Source organism: Procambarus clarkii, chromosome 15, assembly GCF_040958095.1.
Source record: "Procambarus clarkii isolate CNS0578487 chromosome 15, FALCON_Pclarkii_2.0, whole genome shotgun sequence".
NCBI classification, from domain to species: domain Eukaryota; kingdom Metazoa; phylum Arthropoda; class Malacostraca; order Decapoda; family Cambaridae; genus Procambarus; species Procambarus clarkii.
Window position 1 is genome coordinate 29,717,191 of NC_091164.1, and position 22,210 is coordinate 29,739,400.

Consider the following 22,210-nt stretch of genomic DNA (forward strand, 5'->3'; position numbering starts at 1 on the left):
CATCTCCTCCAGCGTCTTCCTTGTCGGCCACCTCTGTCTTCATCACTACCGAGACAGGGTTTTCAATGGCTTGGCGGTCTCCTGACGCCGCTCCTCGGATGTCAGTCAGGTTCACACTCTCAGGTGTCCCATCTGTGCCGTGGCCTTCTGGGCACTCCTCTGGCACAGTCTCCGCTATGACTCTTGGCAACACCTTTGTCCTGCACAAGTCATTCCCCAGGATCACTTGGACTCCTGGAACAGGTATGTCGGGGCACACTCCCAACATCACCTCCGCCGACACATACTCCGACCTTAGCTGGACAGTACACACGGGCATGTCACTTTCAGACAACAACCCATATACCTTCATCTTACTCCTGCCAGCTAACCGTCGATCATTCCCAATCAGGCTTCTCGTAATCAAGCTCTGATTAGCTCCGGTATCTCTTAAGATACCAACTTCTACCTCAGGTTGGCTTCCTATTCTGATCCAACCTTTGCTCATGAACGGCCTATACCTCTCGTTCACTAAGTTCGCTCTCTGTGGTTTGTCTCGGAACACATTAGTATATTTTCCTCGGGGGTCACACATGGCCAGGGTCACAACTCTCTTGCCCTGCCGACAATCTCGTATCACGTGACCCAATCCGTTACAATTGTAACATCTCATCTGGGAAAAGTCTCTTCTATATGTACCAGAGTAGCTCTGACTCTGCCCACTCACATGAGAGTTCCTCGGGCCAGGTACACTACCTGCACTCTGTGGGGTTTTACTGGACTCTTGATTCCCTGGATCACGAATAGTTTCTCGTTTAGCTCCTCCATCCTCACTTTCAGACGAAGTGGGCGACCTACTCTTCTGAGTTTTAGGGTACTTACTTTTATCTGCCCATTTATCAAAATTCTTCTCACCCCAGACTCCTCTGGGTCTTTCATAATTTCTTCCTCCCCAGACTCCACTGGATCTGCCATTGCTGCGTCTCGCCTCGCTTCTCACTCTGTTCTCCCTTAAGCTCTTGTATGCTTCAGTAATCATATCCGCCCTATCTGCGGCATCTTTCACCTCCTTTATCCCTGCTTCTTGGATCTTGAACTTTGTTTCGGGATGCATCATCTCCAAGAACTTCTCCATGACCATCAGTTGCTTCAGGTCAGCGTAAGATCCAACTCCAGCAGCCTCAATCCACTTCTGGAATCGTCTTTCCAGATCCCTTGCTGTCTCAGCAAACGTACATGCTCCAACTTTGAGCATCTCTCTGAAACGCTTCCTATAAGCTTCTGGGGTTAACTGAAACGAGCGCAATATACTGCTCTTTACTGTGGCATAATCCTGGCACTCATCCAGTGACAATTGGGTGTATGCCTCCCTGGCTGCACCGGTCAATCTCAACTGGACCAGCTGGGCCCATTCCTCCTGTGGCCACTCCTTGATGCTGGCTACTTTTTCAAAATGCTCGAAGAAGCTCTCCGCCTCTTCGGGAACAAACAAGGGAATGTCCTTCTCCCTAACCCTAACATCTGGTGAGTGTGATACCTGGGTAGTGCTCTCTGGCAACCCATGTTCAATCCTTTGTTCAGCCAAGGTTCTATTCGCTTCTATCTGCATTTGTTTTGTTCTCTCTTTTTCTTTTTCGACCTGGGCTTTTTCTTTTTCGACCTCTAGTCTTGCTTTCTCTTTTTCTTTCTCCATCTCTAGTCGTGCTTTCTCTTTTTCTTTCTCTTGTTCCAACACCAGTTCCCTTATTCTGGTTTTCTCTTTTTCTACTTCCAGTTTGCTTTTCTCTTTTTCTACTTCCAGTCTGGTTTTCTCTTTTTCTACTTCCAGTCTGGTTTTCTCTTTTTCTACTTCCAGTCTGGTTTTCTCTTTTTCCTTCTCGGCTTCATTTTTCATCTGGAGTTCTAATTTCATCTTTTCCAGCTGGAACTGTCTCTCCTTGTCCTCACGCTGCATCTGGAGCTCTAACTGGAATCTCTCCAAGCTCCTATTCCGGCTACTCCTGCTACTGCGGCTACTCCTGCTGCTCCTACTCGATCCCTGGGATCTCACTTCATCCTGCCCATCATCCTCCTTTCCACTTTCAGCTCTTTTTTGGGCTCCTTGCTCTGCCGCTTCACTTCTGGCTCTCAACTGTCTAAGGATCTCATCCTTCATCCCAGCTACCTTAGATGCTTTCAACCTAATGCCACATTTTTCTGCTATTTGCTTCAATTGGTCCCTCGTGCAACCTTCTAAATCCTCAGGCTTGCCTGACTCCACAAACGCTTGCACCTTATCCATCTTTGTCCTGTGAGTCTTCCCAAGAGAGAGAATATACACCTGCGGTCACGCAGTTTATTTCAGCAAGGGTGTACAAATCCACTCTTGGACAGGGTGTGGGTGTGTCAGTTCACTCTCCCGGACACAGGCCCCCAATTTATTATAGACTGTGGGTTGGTTGGTGTTGTCGTCGTTGATCCTTCTCTACGGACAACCCAACCCACAACTCGGTAGAGTGCTTATACTTCACTAGGAGATCACCCTTGGCGCTTCTGGCTCTTGGAGAGGGGCTCAACGTCACACATTTAGGGGATGCGGCTCCCACACCTAGCCTCGTTGTCACGTGCACACACCCACTCGAGCCGCTGTGACTCCCCACTCTCTCTCCTTAGGTAATATGATCTCCTCGATCCCGTTTTGGCTTATTAGTATTACCTTCTACCCTGTCCACAGCAGTGGTTCTTGGCTCTTTCTCTCTCTCTCTCCTTCTTTACTACTTCCTGGGAAGCCTCACTAGGACAAGGGCAAACACCAGCAAATTGGGATACATTTACTGGACAAAGCACATACACGATACATACACACATATAATAATAATGAATCCTATACTCTATAATATCACAATCAGGTTGCACTCCAACACCATCAGAACTCTATTATCAGCTTATCAAGTGGTATCTATCTCCTGGTTCACCACCTGATACCATCAACCACCTCAAGTTGATCAAGTCTACATACACTGTTGCACCATCAGCAAGATAATATATATATCGAAAATCAGCATTTGAATGCAATAACATATATCAGTATAAATGTTCATTGATACACAACAATGATCAATCGATCACTGTCAGTCCTGGAACGCATACATCTGTAGGTAATCCAGCCTACGACTGTAACTCTAAACTTCAGTATAAAACACTCCTTGACATAAGAATGCAAACAACCACTCACCTCTCACTGCGTCTTGCACGCTAATGACAACCAAACACTATCAACTCCCTACAAGTAATCCACCAGAACTTCCCTTCCACCTCTGGAAGTTCACTACCCTGATATCTTCAGGTTCTTCCGGGCTTCACTACCAGGATCCTCTGCAGCTCCTTCAGGCTGCTATCATGAAGTTTCCTTGAGCAACTACGGTGCTTCACCCTTCTGCTAGGTTCCTCCACAGCTCCCTTGGCTGCTACACCATGAAGTTTCCTCGAGCAACTATGGTGCTTCTCCACCTCTACAGAAGCACGTGACACTCCTCTTCACTGCTTCTCACAGCTCGAGGTCCTCTGCTTCACTACCTTGGAGTCTCATCAATTACTTCATCTATGCTGGCTTCGAAGTTCTCAGCAACTTCTTCCCCCAAAGGACAAACCTGCAACCCATCGACACTCCAATAAAATTGTTTCCCCTTTAACACATAAACAAAAATAATCACACAATATGTTTGTCTCCAACCTCTATCTGTCCTCTACATACAGTGAGAGTGGACTCCCCCGTTTTGGGCGGGTCCATACTCCACCTCGCCCGGCGGCGGTCCTCACTCGCTGGGAGGGTCTTCCTCCGTCAGGAGCCGGGCTCCCTCAGTCGCCTGCCAGCGCTCAGAGGGGACGGACGTCGCTCCGTGTTCCTCCCTCTTCACTCTCCTATTTCAGGCTTTCTGCCTTATTAAAACATGTCTAACTTATAAATAAACATCGCTACTGTCGCTGGGCACACGACCAACTACAAGCAATCACTATGAACTGGCGTATATCGTGCTTACCACAGATTAACTGGTTGGGCGCTTCTCCCTCTGACGGCGTCTGGTCACGGCGCTCCACACAGCCCACGAAAATGCCTCTGAGCAGCTTATTGAACTCTGCTCGTCGACCAGGACTTGAGACCACAACGTTCCCAGCTCAGTTCCACAGCTGGCACGTCTACACACTTCTCTTCTCTTAGAGATATATCACTAGGGGTTCCCTTCTGACGGGAGCTCAAACGGAGCGCGGCTTTCCCCTGCGATGTCTGGCACTCAAGTGAGGTCAAAGCCCCTCCAGAAGCGAGCCTCACGCCTCCAGCAAAATGTCCACATCTCCTAGCCAGTCATTTATCTGTTTTCTTCTTCACTGCCCATAATCTTAAATTCTTATATATATCCAACCATCCATTTTACATATGGGTTATCACCTCAATATTTGCTAGACCTTCTAGTTAGGTCAGGCTTGCTGAATAACTCTCAAGGAGGGAGACTCGTTTCTCCTGTAGGCTGAGATCATAACACTGGGTGCTGCAACAACACAACACGACATTGCTCGCCTCACAGCAGTAGCAGCACCACATGCAGGGGATTTCCTGTTAGCAACCCCAATGTCGGCAACTGGCACGCGTCTCACACCACACGCCCTCCGAATTGCTGTGGCCCTCCGCCTTGCTGCCCCAATTCACACCAGATATAGGTGTATTTGCGGCGAGGTGGTGGCTGACAGGTACGGCCACCATGGCCTACTCTGCCAAAGCACAGGGGGATGGCACTCGAGGCACAGTGAAGTTAACGACATCATCAAGAGGAGCCTCACCACAGCTGGATGCCCAGCTGAAAGAGAGCCCCGTTACCTAACGCCCCGTAACTCTGATGCTCTTATTGGTCGCCCGGATGGTATCACAGTGAACCCCTGGAAGAATGGCAAGCAGTTGGTATGGGACTACACGTGCATATCAACCCTGGCTAACACCTACATTAACCTCAGTGTTGCACAACCAGGTGGCGCTGCCACCCACAGGGAAGAAGCCAAATCCCGTAAGTATAGAGAACTGGATCACCACTACAATTTTGTCCCCATTGCTTCTGAGACACTCGGCGCCTGGGGTAAAAGTGCTACCAGTTTTTTGAAGGAACTGGGTTCTAGGCTCATTGAAACGACAAGGGACCCAAGAGCTGCAAGCTTTCTTTTCCAGAGCCTCAGTGTGGCGATACAGAGGGGAAATGCGCACTGCATCCAGGGTTCCTGCCCGCCATCTGAGGAGCTGGAGGAACTCGACAACCTATGATAACCATCTTTGTAACCCATATGTAACTCCTTTTTTGTAACAAAGTTCAAATAAAGTAAATATATATGTGTACATACAAAAGAATGGGGGTGGTAGGAGAAGACAATATTAGTGTTCAGTGAGAAACCACAAGGTCTCCTCTGAATACTTTTTATTTTCTTCTCCGAGGCTATGGGTCCCCACATTGGCACCAGAGGTGGTACCCTCACAAACTTTATATATATATATATATATATATATATATATATATATATATATATATATATATATATATATATATATATATATATATATATATATATATATATTTATATATATGTCGTACCTAGTAGCCAGAACGCACTTCTCAGCCTACTATGCAAGGCCAAATTTGCCTAATAAGCCAAGTTTTCCTGAATTAATATATTTTCTATAATTTTTTTCTTATGAAATGATAAAGCTACCCATTTCATTATGTATGAGGTCAATTTTTTTTTATTGGAGTTAGAATTAACGTAGTTATATGACCGAACCTAACCAACCCTACCTAACCTAACCTAACCTATCTTTATAGGTTAGGTTAGGTTAGGTAGCCGAAAAAGTTAGGTTAGGTTAGGTTAGGTAGGTTAGGTAGTCGAAAAACAATTAATTCATGAAAACTTGGCTTATTAGGCAAATCGGGCCTTGCATAGTAGGCTGAAAAATACGTTCTGGCTACTAGGTACGACATATATATATATATATATATATATATATATATATATATATATATATATATATATGTCGTACCTAATAGCCAGAACGCACTTCTCAGCCTACTATTCAAGGCCCGATTTGCCTAATAAGCCAAGTTTTCATGAATTAATGTTTTTTCGTCTACCTAACCTACCTAACCTAAACTTACCTAGCTTTTTTTGGCTACCTAACCTAACCTTACCTATAAATATAGGTTAGGTTAGGTTAGGTAGGGTTGGTTAGGTTCGGTCATATATCTACGTTAATTTTAACTCCAATAAAAAAAAATTGACCTCATACATAGAGAAAAGGGTTGCTTTATCATTTCATAAGAAAAAAATTATAGTAAATATATTAATTCAGGAAAACTTGGCTTATTAGGCAAATCGGGCCTTGAATAGTAGGCTGAGAAGTGAGTTCTGGCTACTAGGTACGACATATATATATATATATATATATATATATATATATATATATATATATATATATATATTTATATATATATATATATATATATATATATATATATATATATATTTATATATATATATATATATATATATATATATATATATATATATTTATATATATATATATATATATGTCGTACCTAGTAGCCAGAACGCACTTCTCAGCCAACTATGCACAGCCCGATTTGCCTAATAAGCCAAGTTTTCATGAATTAATTGTTTTTCGACTACCTAACCTACCTAACCTAACCTAACCTAACTTTTTCCGCTATCTAACCTAACCTAGCCTATAAAGATAGGTTAGGTTAGGTTAGGTAGGGTTGGTTAGGTTTGGTCATATATCTACGTTAATTTTAACTCCAATAAAAAAAATTGACCTCAAAAATAATGAAATGGGTAGCTTTATCATTTCATAAGAAAAAAATTAGAGAAAATATAATAATTCAGGAAAACTTGGCTTATTAGGCAAATCGGGCCTTGTATAATAGGCTGAGAAGTACGTTCTGGCTACTAGGTACGACATATATATATATATATATATATATATATATATATATATATATATATATATATATATATATATATATATATTATTAAATATGACCGAAAAAGTAAGATTAATAATTCTAACACGAATTTTCTCAATCTTTCGTACATTTCTTTTCACTGTTGGAGGTAATTCAAAAATCAATTCTCCAAAATTCATTTTTATTTCTAGTCTGACGTGTCACTTGAGCGCGTTTCGTAAAACTTATTACATTTTCAAAGACTTTAGTTAACACATACACAACTGAATAGAACTTACACATCTCCGATTTTGTTTATATCTACATTTGAGTGAGGTTGATGGGGTGAGGTGGTATTTAATAAAGTATTAATTTCATCAACACAAGCCAGAACATGAAACAATGGGTATTGAATAGAAGTGATTGTAGAAAGCCTATTGGTCCATATTTCTTGATGCTTCTATATTGGAGCGGAGTCTTGAGGTGGGTAGAATATAGTTGTGCATTAATTGGTTGTTGATTGCTGGTGTTGACTTCTTGATGTGTAATGCCTCGCAAACGTCAAGCCGCCTGCTATCGCTGTATATATCGATGATTTCTGTGTTGTTTACTAGGATTTCTCTGGTGATGGTTTGGTTGTGGGAAGAGATTATATGTTCCTTAATGGAGCCCTGTTGCTTATGCATCGTTAAACGCCTAGAAAGAGATGTTGTTGTCTTGCCTATATACTGGTTTTTTTTGGAGCTTACAGTCCCCAAGAGGGCATTTGAAGGCATAGACGACGTTAGTCTCTTTTAAAGCGTTCTGTTTTGTGTCTGGAGAGTTTCTCATGAGTAGGCTGGCCGTTTTTCTGGTTTTATAGTAAATCGTCAGTTGTATCCTCTGATTTTTGTCTGTAGGGATAACGTTTCTATTAACAATATCTTTCAGGACCCTTTCCTCCGTTTTATGAGCTGTAGAAAAGAAGTTCCTGTAAAATAGTCTAATAGGGGGTATAGGTGTTGTGTTGGTTGTCTCTTCAGAGGTTGCATAGCGTTTCACTTTCCTTCTTATGATGTCTTCGACGAAACCATTGGAGAAGCCGTTGTTGACTAGGACCTGCCTTACCCTACAGAGTTCTTCGTCGACTTGCTTCCATTCTGAGCTGTGGCTGAGAGCACGGTCGACATATGCGTTAACAACACTCCTCTTGTACCTATCTGGGCAGTCGCTTTTGGCATTTAGGCACATTCCTATGTTCGTTTCCTTAGTGTAGACTGCAGTGTGGAAACCTCCGCTCTTTTCCATGACTGTTACATCTAGAAAGGGCAGCTTTCCATCTTTTTCCATCTCGTAAGTGAAACGCTGCACGGAACTCCGCTCAAATGCCTCCTTCAACTCCTGCAGATGTCTGACATCAGGTACCTGTGTAAAAATGTCGTCAACATACCTGCAGTATATGGCCGGTTTCATGTTCATGTCGACTAAGACATTTTGCTCGATGGTACCCATGTAGAAGTTTGCAAGCAGGACACCTAGGGGAGAACCCATGGCGACCCCATCTACTTGCTTATACATGTGCCCATCCGGGCTCAAGAAGGGTGCCTCTTTAGTACAAGCTTGGAATAGTTTCCTTAGGATATTTTCTGGTATGTCAAGAGGAGTACAGGCTGGATCACGATACACTCTGTCGGCTATCATCCCGATTGTCTCGTCCACTGGTACGTTAGTGAACAGCGATTCTACGTCCAACGAGGCTCTTATCCCTGTGGCCCCTGTGCCCTGCAGTAAGTCAACAAATTCCTTTGGAGACTTCAGGCTGAAGGCGCAAGGAACATAAGGAGTCAGTAGGCCGTTGAGTCGCTTCGCCAGTCTGTACGTGGGTGTGGGTATCTGGCTAATAATTGGCCGATGTGGGTTTCCAGGCTTGTGTGTCTTGACATTTCCATACGCATATCCAGGTTTATATTTCCCAATGATCTTTGGCAGGTGGAGTCCGGATTTCTTGGCGTTCACAGTTTCGATCAGTTTGTTAACCTTTGCTTTCAATTCGGCTGTAGTGTCCTTCGTTACCCTTTGGAACTTAGTTTGGTCAGAGAGTATGAGGTTCATTTTCGCCAGATATTCGTCTTTTTTAAAAATGACATATATTGGCGACTTGCCACCTCTCCTGACAACTATCTCCTTGTTCTCACGAAGGCTTTTAGCTGCCGCTTTGAGCTCGGTATGACAGTATGGTGCTTCTGTAATTGCCTCGATTCTTTCCTCCTTCTGCAATAAGTTCTGCTTGTAAGGTATCTTTGGTAGTGACCTTCTTTTGTGTCTCGAGGTCGAATATGTCGTCCAACAGAATTTCCAACTCTACTTTCCGGGCCATCTCACTCGGTCTGGACATAACGTGACAGTTTATGCCCAGATTTAGGAGAGTGACTTGGTCCTCAGTGAGGTTAATTCCTGCAAGGTTCAGGAAGCCATCTCTTGGTCGTGGAATTGCCATAGATCCTCCATATAATGTTGTTAGTTTCTTGTTAATCCTTGTTTCAGTGCTGAGGTGATGTCGGTCTGTGAGGATGTCGAGGTGTTGTTCAATGCGGGTACGGATACTTTCGTCGATGTTGCTATTTCTCCACTCGTTTGTAGCATGAAGTAGTTGCGTTTTTTGAAGTAGTTTAATGGAAGCAAGTCGACGAAGAACTCTGTAGGGTAAGGCAGGTCCTAGTCAACAATGGCTTCTCCAATGGTTTCGTCGAAGACATCATAAGAAGGAAAGTGAAACGCTATGCAACCTCTGAAGAGACAACCAACACAACACCTATACCCCCTATTAGACTATTTTACAGGAACTTCTTTTCCACAGCTCATAAAACGGAGGAAAGGGTCCTGAAAGGTATTGTTAATAGAAACGTTATCCCTACAGACAAAAATCAGAGGATACAACTGACGATTTGCTATAAAACCAGAAAAACGGCCAGCCTACTCATGAGAAACTCTCCAGACACAAAACAGAACGCTTTAAAAGAGACTAACGTCGTCTATGCCTTCAAATGCCCTCTTGGGGACTGTAAGCTCCAAAAAACCCAGTATATAGACAAGACAAAAACATCTCTTTCTAGGCGTTTAACGATGCATAAACAACAGGGCTCCAGTAAGGAACATATAATCTCTTCCCACAACCAAACCATCGCCAGAGAAATCCTAGTAAACAACACAGAAATCATCGATAGATACAGCGATAGCAGGCGGCTTGACGTTTGCGAGGCATTACACATCAAGAAGTCAACACCAGCAATCAACAGCCAATTAATGCACAACTATATTCTACCCACCTCAAGACTCCTCTCCAATATAGAAGCATCAAGAAATATGGACCAATAGGCTTTCTACAATCACTTCTATTCAATACCCGTTGTTTCATGTTCTGGGTTGTGTTGATGAAATTAATACCTTATTAAATACCACCTCACCCCATCCACCTCACTCAAATGTAGATATAAACAAAATCGGAGATGTGTAAGTTCTATTCAGTTGTGTATGTGTTAACTAAAGTCTTTGAAAATGTAATAAGTTTTATGAAACGCGCTCAAGTGTCGCGTCAGACTAGAAATAAAATTGAATTTTGGAGAATTGATTTTTGAATTACCTCCAACAATGAAAAGAAATGTACGAAAGATTGAGAAAATTCGTGTTAGAATTATTAATCTTACTTTTTCGGTCATATTTAATAATATATGTCAACAGGAAAGACTGCTACCAAAATATACTAATTTATATATATATATATATATATATATATATATATATATATATATATATATATATATATATATATATATATATATATATATATATATATATATATATATATATATATATGTCATACCTAGTAGCCAGAACACACTTCTCATATATGTATATATATATATATATATATATATATATATATATATATATATATATATATATATATATATATATATATATATATATGTATATATATATATATATATATATATATATATATATATATATATATACATATATATATATATATATATATATATATATATATATATATATATATATATATATATATATATATATATATATATAGCGCCTGCCCAGCGCCCACCCAGCGCCCACCCAGCGCCCACCCAGCGCCCGCCCAGCGCCCGCCGATGTCGCAGGTCACGACTGACAGCCAGGCTTCTCTCAACCAAGAGCCATCAATCGACGACAGGTATGGCACATGCCAAGTGTGTGACAAGGTGTGGAGACTCAAGCGTAACGGAGATGTGCACAAGCATGCTCCCAACGGAACCGATTGTCCGGGTATGTGGCGGCCTCCCAAAGAGGGTATCAATCAAGGCCCCGCTCCAGCAGTCAGGGAAAACACCTCCAACAGCTTCATTTCGACTGAGAACCTACTAGAAGCCATCAAAGCAACATCGGTTGGAACCTTGCAGCACATCCCCAAAGCTGCCCGGCCCCAGGCAGCAGCCAAACTATCCAGCCTCTTGAAAAAGGTCAATGACTCCCCCGGAACCATCCAAGCATGGCACAACCTTCTCCTGTTTGGAAACATATGCCTAGCTGTCCCTGCAAGGAGAGACAAATCACTAGCTTCGTCGGTCATTATGGCTATAAATAGTTTTCCTAGAGAGGATAAACAGGCACCCCTCCCCACCCGTGCCAAAAACATCCACGGTAGGAAAGGTATCAACAGCAGAACCGAGGCATCCAAAATCAGAGCAACAGTCAGCAAGAAAATAGAAGAAGGCAACACAATAGGGGCGATCAGAGTCATCACCAGTGAAGACACAGTTGCCACCAGGGATGCTGATACAGCACAAGCCCTGAGGGAAAAGCACCCACCCAGAGCTCCTCGTGACGACAGTGTCCCCCTAGTCGGTGTCACCAGAGCAGAACCCCTGTGTGTGCTCGAATCCATGGTGCACAAAGCAGCTTTATCCTTCCCACCAGGATCAGCAGGTGGGTTCACAGGACTACGACCCAACCACATCAAACAAATGCTCAACCCTGCACTGGGAGACATTGCACAGGGCCTCCTGGTGGAACTAACTAGATTCGCCAACACATGTCTAGCTGGCAACATACCAGAGACCATACGGCCTCTCTTTTTTGGCGCTACCCTCTGTGCCCTGAGGAAAAAAGATGGAGGAATCAGACCGATAGCTGTGGGCAATTCACTCCGGCGTCTCGTCGCTAAGGCTGCTGCTAGAGCAGTTAGTCAGGCAGCAGCCGGCATGCTGAAGCCAAAACAGCTTGGGTTTGGCATTCCCCAAGGGTGTGAGGCAGCGGCTCATGCAGCTAGAGCCTACATTGCCAACATTACGAATGAAAAAGCCCTGATAAAGCTGGACTTCAAAAATGCTTTCAATCTGGTTAGTAGGGATGCAGTACTCAGTGCAGTTCATCGCCTTTTTCCTTCCCTCTACCCGTTTGTGAACTCATGCTACAGCAAGAATCTAACCTCTGCTCTTTGGGAAACATGAAATTGAATCACAAGAAGGTGTCCAACAAGGTGACCCCCTTGCTCCTTTTCTGTTCTGCCTAGTTATCAAGGAAGTCACCGATAACCTGTCCAGTGAGCTCAACATTTGGTTTTTGGATGATGGTACTCTAGCCCGCTCCCCAGCCTCACTCTTGGACGACATAAGAATAATCCAGGAGCAAGGAGCAAGCCTAGGCCTCACCCTGAACCCTTCCAAGTGCGAAATAACCTCCACCAACCAGCACATAATAGAGCAAATAAAGGTTGTTTTGCCTGACATTCGTACAACCAACCCTGAGGACAGCACACTCCTAGGTGCTCCTCTTGGAAGGAATGCCATCGACGGGGTCCTCGGTAAGAAGATCACTGACCTGAAGAGGAAGAACGAGAGGATTGAAGACATCGATGCTCATGATGCACTTTACCTCATCACCAGATGCTTGTCCCTCCCCAGGCTGACCTACTTTCTAAGATGTTCGCCATCTTTCAACAATATTAAATTAGAAGAGTATGACAGCTTGCTGAAATCAACACTAGAAAAAGCCCACAATCTTTCCCTCAGCGACTCACAGTGGAAACAGGCCTCCCTTCCTGTCAGACTCGGGGGCCTTGGCGTGCGCACAGCAACACAAATTGCTGTACCAGCGTTCCTGTCCTCTTCAGTGGGGTCTGACAACTTGGTGAAGGAAATCCTACCTGATCACCTAGTTCAACAGGCTGGGGTACATGATCCCAGCTTCACAGACTGCACAACCAAATGGGTCTCTCTCGCAGGACCAGCACCCCAACCACCGCCTTCTGAAGCCCATAAGCAATCCAGCTGGGATCGCCCCATTGCCGACCAAGAAGCTGCAACTTTGCTAGAAGCTGCGACAACACCACATGACACTGCCCGACTTAGAGCTGTAGCAGCTCCCCATGCAGGTGATTTCCTATTAGCAACCCCAATGTCAGCAACCGGCACCCGTCTCACACCGCAGGCCCTCCGAATTGCCGTGGCTCTCCGCCTAGCTGCCCCAATCCACACCGAATACAGGTGTATTTGCGGCGAGGCAGAGGCCGACAGATATGGTCGGCATGGCCTTCTTTGCCAAAGGACGGGAGGATGGCATGCAAGACACGGCGAGGTTAATGACATTATTAAGAGAAGCCTTACCACAGCCGGTTGTCCAGCAGAGAGAGAGCCCCGTTACCTAATGTCCCGCAACTCTGATGAGCCTGTCGGTCGCCCAGACGGAATTACGGTGAACCCCTGGAAGAATGGTAGACAGTTGGTGTGGGACTACACTTGCGTTTCAACTTTAGCCAATACCTATGTTGACTTCAGTGCTACACAAGCAGGAGGAGCTGCCAATCACCGGGAAGCGGCCAAGTCACGTAAATACAGAGACCTTGAGCACCACTACAATTTTGTCCCCATTGCCTCAGAGACACTTGGTGCCTGGGGTAAAAGTGCTGCTAGCTTTTTGAAGGAGTTGGGGTCTAAGCTACTCGAAACAACTAGAGACCCTAGAGCTGCCAGTTTTCTTTTTCAGCGCCTTAGTGTGGCAATCCAGAGAGGAAATGCTCACTGCATCCACGGTTCCTGCCCGCCATCTGAGGAGCTGGAGGAGCTGTTCAACTTGTGACAAGCAGGCTTGTACCCTGCATGTAATAAATATTGTAACTTTTTTTGTGTAATGACATTTTCAAATAAAGTTAGATAAATATACACACTTAACAAAAGAATAGGGGTGGTAGGAGAAGAAAATATCAAAGTGTTCAGTGAGGATCCACAAGGTCTTCTCTGAGTACTCTTTATTTTCTTCTCCGAGGCTATGGGTCCCTACACTTGCACCAGAGGTGGTACCCAATTTATAAAAATATATATATATATATATATATATATATATATATATATATATATATATATATATATTATATATATATATATATATATATATATATATATATATATATATATATATATATATATATATATATATATATATATATATATGTCGTACCTAGTAGCCAGAACGCACTTCTCAGCCTACTATGCAAGGCGAGATTTGCCTAATAAGCCAAGTTTTCATGAATTAATGTTTTTTCGACTACCTAACCTACCTAACCTAACCTAACCTAACTTTTTCTGCTACCTAACCTAACCTAACCTACAAAGATAGGTTTGGTTAGGTTAGGTAGGGTTGGTTAGGTTCGGTCATATATCTACGTTAATTTTAACTCCAATAAAAAAAAATTGACCTCATACATAATGAAATGGGTAGCTTTATCATTTCATAAGAAAAAAAATAGAGAAAATAAATTAATTCAGGAAAACTTGGCTTATTAGGCAAATCGGGCCTTGCATAGTAGGCTGAAAAGTGCGTTCTGGCTACTAGGTACGACATATATATATATATATATATATATATATATATATATATATATATATATATATATATATATATATATATATATGTCGTACCTAGTAGCCAGAACGCACTTCTCAGCCTACAATGCAAGGCCCGATTTGCCTAAGAAGCCAAGTTTTCATGAATTAATTGTTTTTCGACTACCTAACCTACCTAACCTAACCTAACCTAACTTTTTCTGCTACCTAACCTAACCTAATCTATAAAGATTGGTTAGGTTCGGTTAGGTAGGGTTGGTTAGGCTCGGTCATATATCTACGTTAATTTTAACTCCAATTAAAAAAAATTGACCTCATACATAATGAAATGAGTAGCTTTACCATTTCATAAGAAAAAAATTAGAGAAAATATATTAATTCAGTAAAACTTGGCGTATTAGGCAAATCGGGTCTTGATACGTAGGCTGAGAAGTGCGTTCTGGCTACTAGGTACGACATATATATATATATATATATATATATATATATATATATATATATATGTCGTACCTAATAGCCAGAACGCACTTCTCAGCCTACTATTCAAGGCCCGATTTGCCTAATAAGCCAAGTTTTCATTAATTAATGTTTTTTCGTCTACCTAACCTACCTAACCTAACCTAACCTAGCTTTTTTTGGCTACCTAACCTAACCTTACCTATAAATATAGGTTAGGTTAGGTTAGGTAGGGTTGGTTAGGTTCGGTCATATATCTACGTTAATTTTAACTCCAATAAAAAAAAATTGACCTCATACATAGAGAAAAGGGTTGCTTTATCATTTCATAAGAAAAAAATTATATTAAATATATTAATTCAGGAAAACTTGGCTTATTAGGCAAATCGGGCCTTGAATAGTAGGCTGAGAAGTGAGTTCTGGCTACTAGGTACGACATATATATATATATATATATATATATATATATATATATATATATGTCGTACCTAGTAGCCAGAACGCACTTCTCAGCCTATTATGCAAGGCCCGATTTGCCTAATAAGCCAAGTTTTCATGAAATAATTGTTTTTCGACAACGTAACCTACCTAACCTAACCTAACCTAACTTTTTCGGCTACCTAACCTAACCTAAACTATAGAGATAGGTTAGGTTAGGTTAGGTAGGGTTGGTTAGGTTCAGTCATATATCTACGTTAATTTTAATTCTAATAAAAAAAAATTGACCTCATACATAATGAAATGGGTAGCTTTATCATTTCATAAGAAAAAATTTAGAGAAAATATATTAATTCAGGAAAACTTGGCTTATTAGGCAAATCTGGCCTTGCATAGTAGGCTGAGAAGTGCGTTCTGGCTACTAGGTACGACATATATGTATATATATATATATATATATATATATATATATATATATATATATATATATATATATATATATATATATATATATATGTATATATATATATATATATATATATATATATATATATATATATTTATATATATATATATATATATATATATATATATATATATATATATATATATATATATATATATATATATATATATATATATGTCTTACCTAGTAGCCAGAACGCACTTCTCAGCCTACTATGCAAGGCCCGATTTGCCTAATAAGCCTAGTTTTCATGAATAATATTTTTTCGACAACCTAACCTACTTAACCTAACCTAACCTAACTTTTTCGGCTACCTAACCTAACCTAACCTATAAAGATAGGTTAGGTAGGGTTGGTTAGGTTCGGTCATATATCTACGTTAATTTTAACTCCAATAAAAAAAAATTGACCTCATACATATTGAAATGGGTAGCTTTATCATTTCTTAAGAAAAAAATTATAGAAAATATATTAATTCAGGAAAACTTGGCTTATTAGGCAAATCGGGCATTGCATAGTAGGCTGAGAAGTGCGTTCTGGCTACTAGGTACGATATATATATATATATATATATATATATATATATATATATATATATATATATATATATATGCGAACAAGCCTGAATGGTCCCCAGGACAATATGCAACTGAAAACTCACACCCCAGAAGTGACTCGAACCCATACTCCCAGAAGCAACGCAACTGGTATGTACAAGACGCCTTAATCCACTTGACCATCACGACCGGACATAATGAGGTGATAGCCGAGGCTATTTGAACCACCCCACCGCCGGCACTCGGATAGTAATCTTGGGCATAGCATTTTACCAAATCACCTCATTCTTTGGGGCACACGTGAGGAACACAAATGCGAACAAGCCTGAATGGTCCCCAGGACAATATGCAACTGAAAACTCACACCGTGTAGTAGTTATAAGTCGTGATGGTCAAGTGGATTAAGGCGTCTTGTACATACCAGTTGCGTTGCTTCTAGGAGAATGGGTTCGAGTCACTTCTGGGGTGTGAGTTTTCAGTTGCATATTGTCCTGGGGACCATTCAGGCTTGTTCGCATTTGTGTTCCTCATCTGTGCCCCAAAGAATGAGGTGATTTGGTAAAATGCTATGCCCAAGATTACTATCCGAGTGCCGGCGGTGGGGTGGTTCAAATAGCCTCGGCTATCACCTCATTATGTCCGGTCGTGATGGTCAAGTGGATTAAGGCGTCTTGTACATACCAGTTGCGTTGCTTCTGGGAGTATGGGTTCGAGTCACTTCTGGGGTGTGAGTTTTCAGTTATATATATATATATATATATATATATATATATATATATATATATATATATATATATATATATATATATATATATATATATATATATATATATATATATTTTATCATTTTATGCGGAAAATCCACAGAGAAATATGAAATGAGGTGAACGTTTCGGCTTGTTAAAGCCTTTGTCAACACCAGACTGACTGAGTCTGTCAGTCAATCTGGTGCTGACAAAGGCTTTAACAAGCCGAAACGTTCACCTCATTTCATATTTCTCTGTGGATTTTCCGCATATATATATATATATATATATATATGCGCAACTGAAAACTCACTTTTTAAAACTCAGTTTTTATATATATATATATATATATATATATATATATATATATATATATATATATATATATATATATATATATATATATATTAAAAATCTGTCATATTTATAAATTAAATAATAAGTATTTATTAATTTAATTTAATTTATTTATTTATTAAAATAATTATTTAATAATTTAATAAAATAATAATTTATTAAAAAAATTAATTTTATTTATTTATTTATTAAAATTTAATAATAAATAATAAATTAAATATTGATATATACTTGTGGGTCCAGGAGGCCATATGTGTCCCCTCAGATGGTCTCCCTTATCACAGTTTGTGTCTATGGATGTGTGTCTGTGTGTGAGTGTGTATATCCCTGTGAGTGTCCGGGTGAGTGTGTGTGAGTTCCCCTGTGAGTGTCCGGGTGAGTGTGTCCGGTTATACCTGTGGGTCCACGAGGCCATCTGTGTCCCCTCAGATGGTCTCCATTATCACAGTCTATGGGTGTGTGTGTGTGAATGTCCCTGTGAGTGTTCGGGTGAGGGTGTGTGTGTGTGTTTACTAGTTGTGTTTTTGCGGGGGTTGAGCTTTGCTCTTTCGGCCAAACTCTCAACTGTCAATCAACTGTTTACTAACTACTTTTTTTTTTTTCCACACCACACACACACACCCCAGGAAGCAGCCTGTGACAGCTGACTAACTCCCAGGTACCTATTTACTGCTAGGTAACAGGGGCACTTAGGGTGAAATAAACTTTGCCCATTTGTTTCTGCCTCGTGCGGGAATATATGTGTGTGTGTACTCACCTAGTTGTACTCACCTAGTTGTGTCTGCAGGATCGAGCATTGACTCTTGGATCCCGCCTTTCGAGCATCGGTTGTTTACAGCATTGACTCCTGTCCTATTTCCCTATCATACCTGGTTTTAAAATTATGAATAGTATTTGCTTCCACAACCTGTTCCTGAAGTGCATTCCATTTCCCCACTACTCTCATGCTAAAAGAAAACTTCCTAACATCTCTGTGACTCATCTGAGTTTCAAGCTTCCATCCATGTCCTCTCGTTCTGTTACTATTCCGTGTGAACATTTCGTCTATGTCCACTCTGTCAATTCCTCTGAGTATCTTATACGTTCCTATCATGTCCCCCCTCTCCCTTCTTCTTTCTAGTGTCGTAAGGCACAGTTCCCTCAGGCGCTCTTCATACCCCATCCCTCGTAGCTCTGGGACGAGTCTCATTGCAAACCTCTGAACCTTTTCCAGTTTCATTATATGCTTCTTCAGATGGGGACTCCATGATGAGGCGGCATACTCTAAGACTGGCCTTACGTAGGCAGTGTAAAGCGCCCTAAATGCCTCCTTACTTAGGTTTCTGAATGATGTTCTAACTTTTGCCAGTGTAGAGTACGCTGCTGTCGTTATCCTATTAATATGTGCCTCAGGAGATAGATTAGGTGTTACGTCCACCCCCAGGTCTCTTTCACGCGTCGTTACAGGTAGGCTGTTCCCCTTCATTGTGTACTGTCCCTTTGGTCTCCTATCTCCTAGTCCCATTTCCATAACTTTACATTTGCTCGTGTTGAATTCTAGTAGCCATTTCTCTGGCTATCTCTGCAATCTGTTCAGGTCCTCTTGGAGGATCCTGCAATCCTCATCTGTCACAACTCTTCTCATCAACTTTGCATCATCCGCAAACATCGACATGTAGGATTCTACGCTTGTAAACATGTCGTTAACATATACAAGAAATAGAATTGGTCCCAGCACCGATCCTTGTGGTACTCCACTTGTTACTGTTCGCCAGTCCGACTTCTCGCCCCATACCGTAACTCTTTGGCTCCTTCCTGTTAGGTAGTTCCTTATCCATTCTAGGACCTTTCCCCCCACCCCCGCCTGCCTCTCGAGCTTGAACAGCAGTCTCATGTGCGGTACTGTATCAAAGGCTTTTTGGCAGTCCAGAAATATGCAGTCTGCCCAACCATCTCTGTCCTGTCTTATCCTCATTATTTTATCATAGAATTCCAGAAGGTTTGTTAGGCACGATTTCCCTGTCCAGAACCCATGTTGATGTTTGTTCACAAACCTAATGTTCTCCAGGTGTGCAACCAGTCGCAGCCTAATTATTCTTTCCAGTATTTTACAGGGGATGCTAGTCAGTGATACAGGTCTGTAGTTAAGTGCCTCCTCCCTATCTCCTTTCTTGAAGATCGGCACGACATTTGCCTTCTTCCAGCAACTGGGCAATTCTCCTGACATAAGTGACTCATTAAAGATCATTGCCAGAGGCACGCTGAGGGCCTGTGCTGCTTCTTTTAGTATCCACGGTGATACTTTGTCTGGTCCAACTGCTTTAGTTGCATCTAGAGTTGTCAACTGTTTCATTACCTCCTCTGCTGTCACCTCTATATCTGATAGTCTTTCATCTAGGGTAACCCCTTCCAACAATGGAAGCTGCTCAGGCTCGGTAGTGAACACTCCATGGAAACTGGCATTCAGTGCCTCGCAGATTTCCTTGTCACTTTCAGTATATGCCCCCTCTGTCTTCCTTAGTCTTGTCACTTGGTCGTTCACCGACATTTTTCTTCTTATATGACTGTGTAGTAACTTAGGTTGTTTTTTCGCTTTGATTGCAATATCGTTCTCATAGTCCCTTTCCGATGTTCGTCTTATGTTAATGTAATCGTTCCTAGCTCTGTTGTATCTGCTTCTGTTGTCCTCTGTTCTTTGTCTTCTGTACTTCATCCACTCCCGTCTGCTAGCCATTTTTGCTTCCTGACACTGTCTATTAAACCATGGGTTATTATATTCCTTCTTATTTTTTCCCTTTACCGTTGGTATAAATCTCTCTTCGGCCTCCTGGCATTTCTGTATGACTAGGTCCATCATATCTTGGACTGTTTTTCCTCTAATTTCTTCCTCCCACTGCACTTCACCCAGATAGTCCCTTATCCTCATATAGTCCCCTTTCCTGTAGTCAGCTCTCCTTTCCCATATCTTTTGTCCCATGGTCATAAGTTTGAATTCCATCATGTAGTCAAAGACTAGGACACAATGGTCACTGGCCCCTAGAGGTATTTCATGCTCTAAATTCTCGATATCTTCTACGTTCTGGGTGAAAATCAGGTCTAATAGGCTCGGTGCATCTCCTCCTCTTTCCCTTGTGTCTTCCTTCACATGTTGTGTCAGGAAATTCCTGTCTATAACATCTACTAATTTTGCTCCCCACGTTTCGTCCCCTCCATGGGGATTCCTTGATTCCCAATTTATCTCTCCATGATTTAGGTCCCCCATGATCAGCAGCTTCGCTCTCATTCTGTGGGCTAGTGTTGCTGCCTTCTGCAGTTCATCTATACATGCTTTGTTGTTGTCATCATACTCCTGCCTGGGTCTTCTACTGTTTGGTGGGGGATTGTAGATTACCAGGATCACAATCTTCCTCCCATCTACTGTCAGAGTTCCATGTATGAAGCTTGTGCACTCATTGGTAACTCGATTTCCCAGGTCTTCAAACTTCCATTTCCGCTTTATTAGGAGTGCTACTCCCCCTCCCTGTCTCTGTGTCCTCTCTTTTCGTATCACCTGGTACCCTTCAGGAAAGATTGCATCTGAGATCATGTCATTAATTTTAGTTTCCACAATTGCAACTATGTCAGGATCTGCTTCACTCACTCTTTCTTTTATCTCTTCTGCTTTATTAGATACCCCATCAGCATTGGTGTACCAAACCTTGAGATTCTTCATGGAAACTCTTGTACCAGAGTTCTCCCTTTCTCTGGGGGTCTGGGGGGATCTGGGGGATGTCTGGGGGGTGACTGGGGGCAGAGGGGATCTGTGGGAACTGGGGGGTGTCTGGGGGATGACTGGGGGCGGGGAGGGTCCGGGGGATGTCCGGGGGGATCCGGGGGGTGTCTGGGGGGTCCGGGGGGGTGTATGGGGGGTGAAAGAGTTCAGGAGGGGGGTGTTCAGAAAGAGTGCTTGGGGGGCTACTGGGGGCATGGCTTCTAGGAAGGTTGGTAGGAGGGTTTGGGGTAGGGCCTGGGTAGGTAGGTCTGGAGTAGGAAGGGCATACTGGGTCTGAAGATTAGGGAGGGCATAGAGGGTTTGGGAGATAGCGTAAGGTTGGGAGACAGATAGAGGTTGAGAGGTTGGGAGGGGGAAGGATAGAGGGGGTGGGGGGGACCTCCCACCTCCTTCACAAGGGTGGGGGGTCACATGGAAGGAGAGGGGATGAGGAAGGGTGAGGGCTGGGTAGGCTTTGGGTGCTGAGGGGATGAGGTCTGGGTGGGTTCTTGGGGTTGAGTGGATGAGGTCTGGATGGGTTTTGGGGGTTGAGGGGATGAGAGCTGGGTGGGTTTTGGGGGTTGAGGGGATGAGGGCTGGACGGGTTTTGGGGGCTGAGGT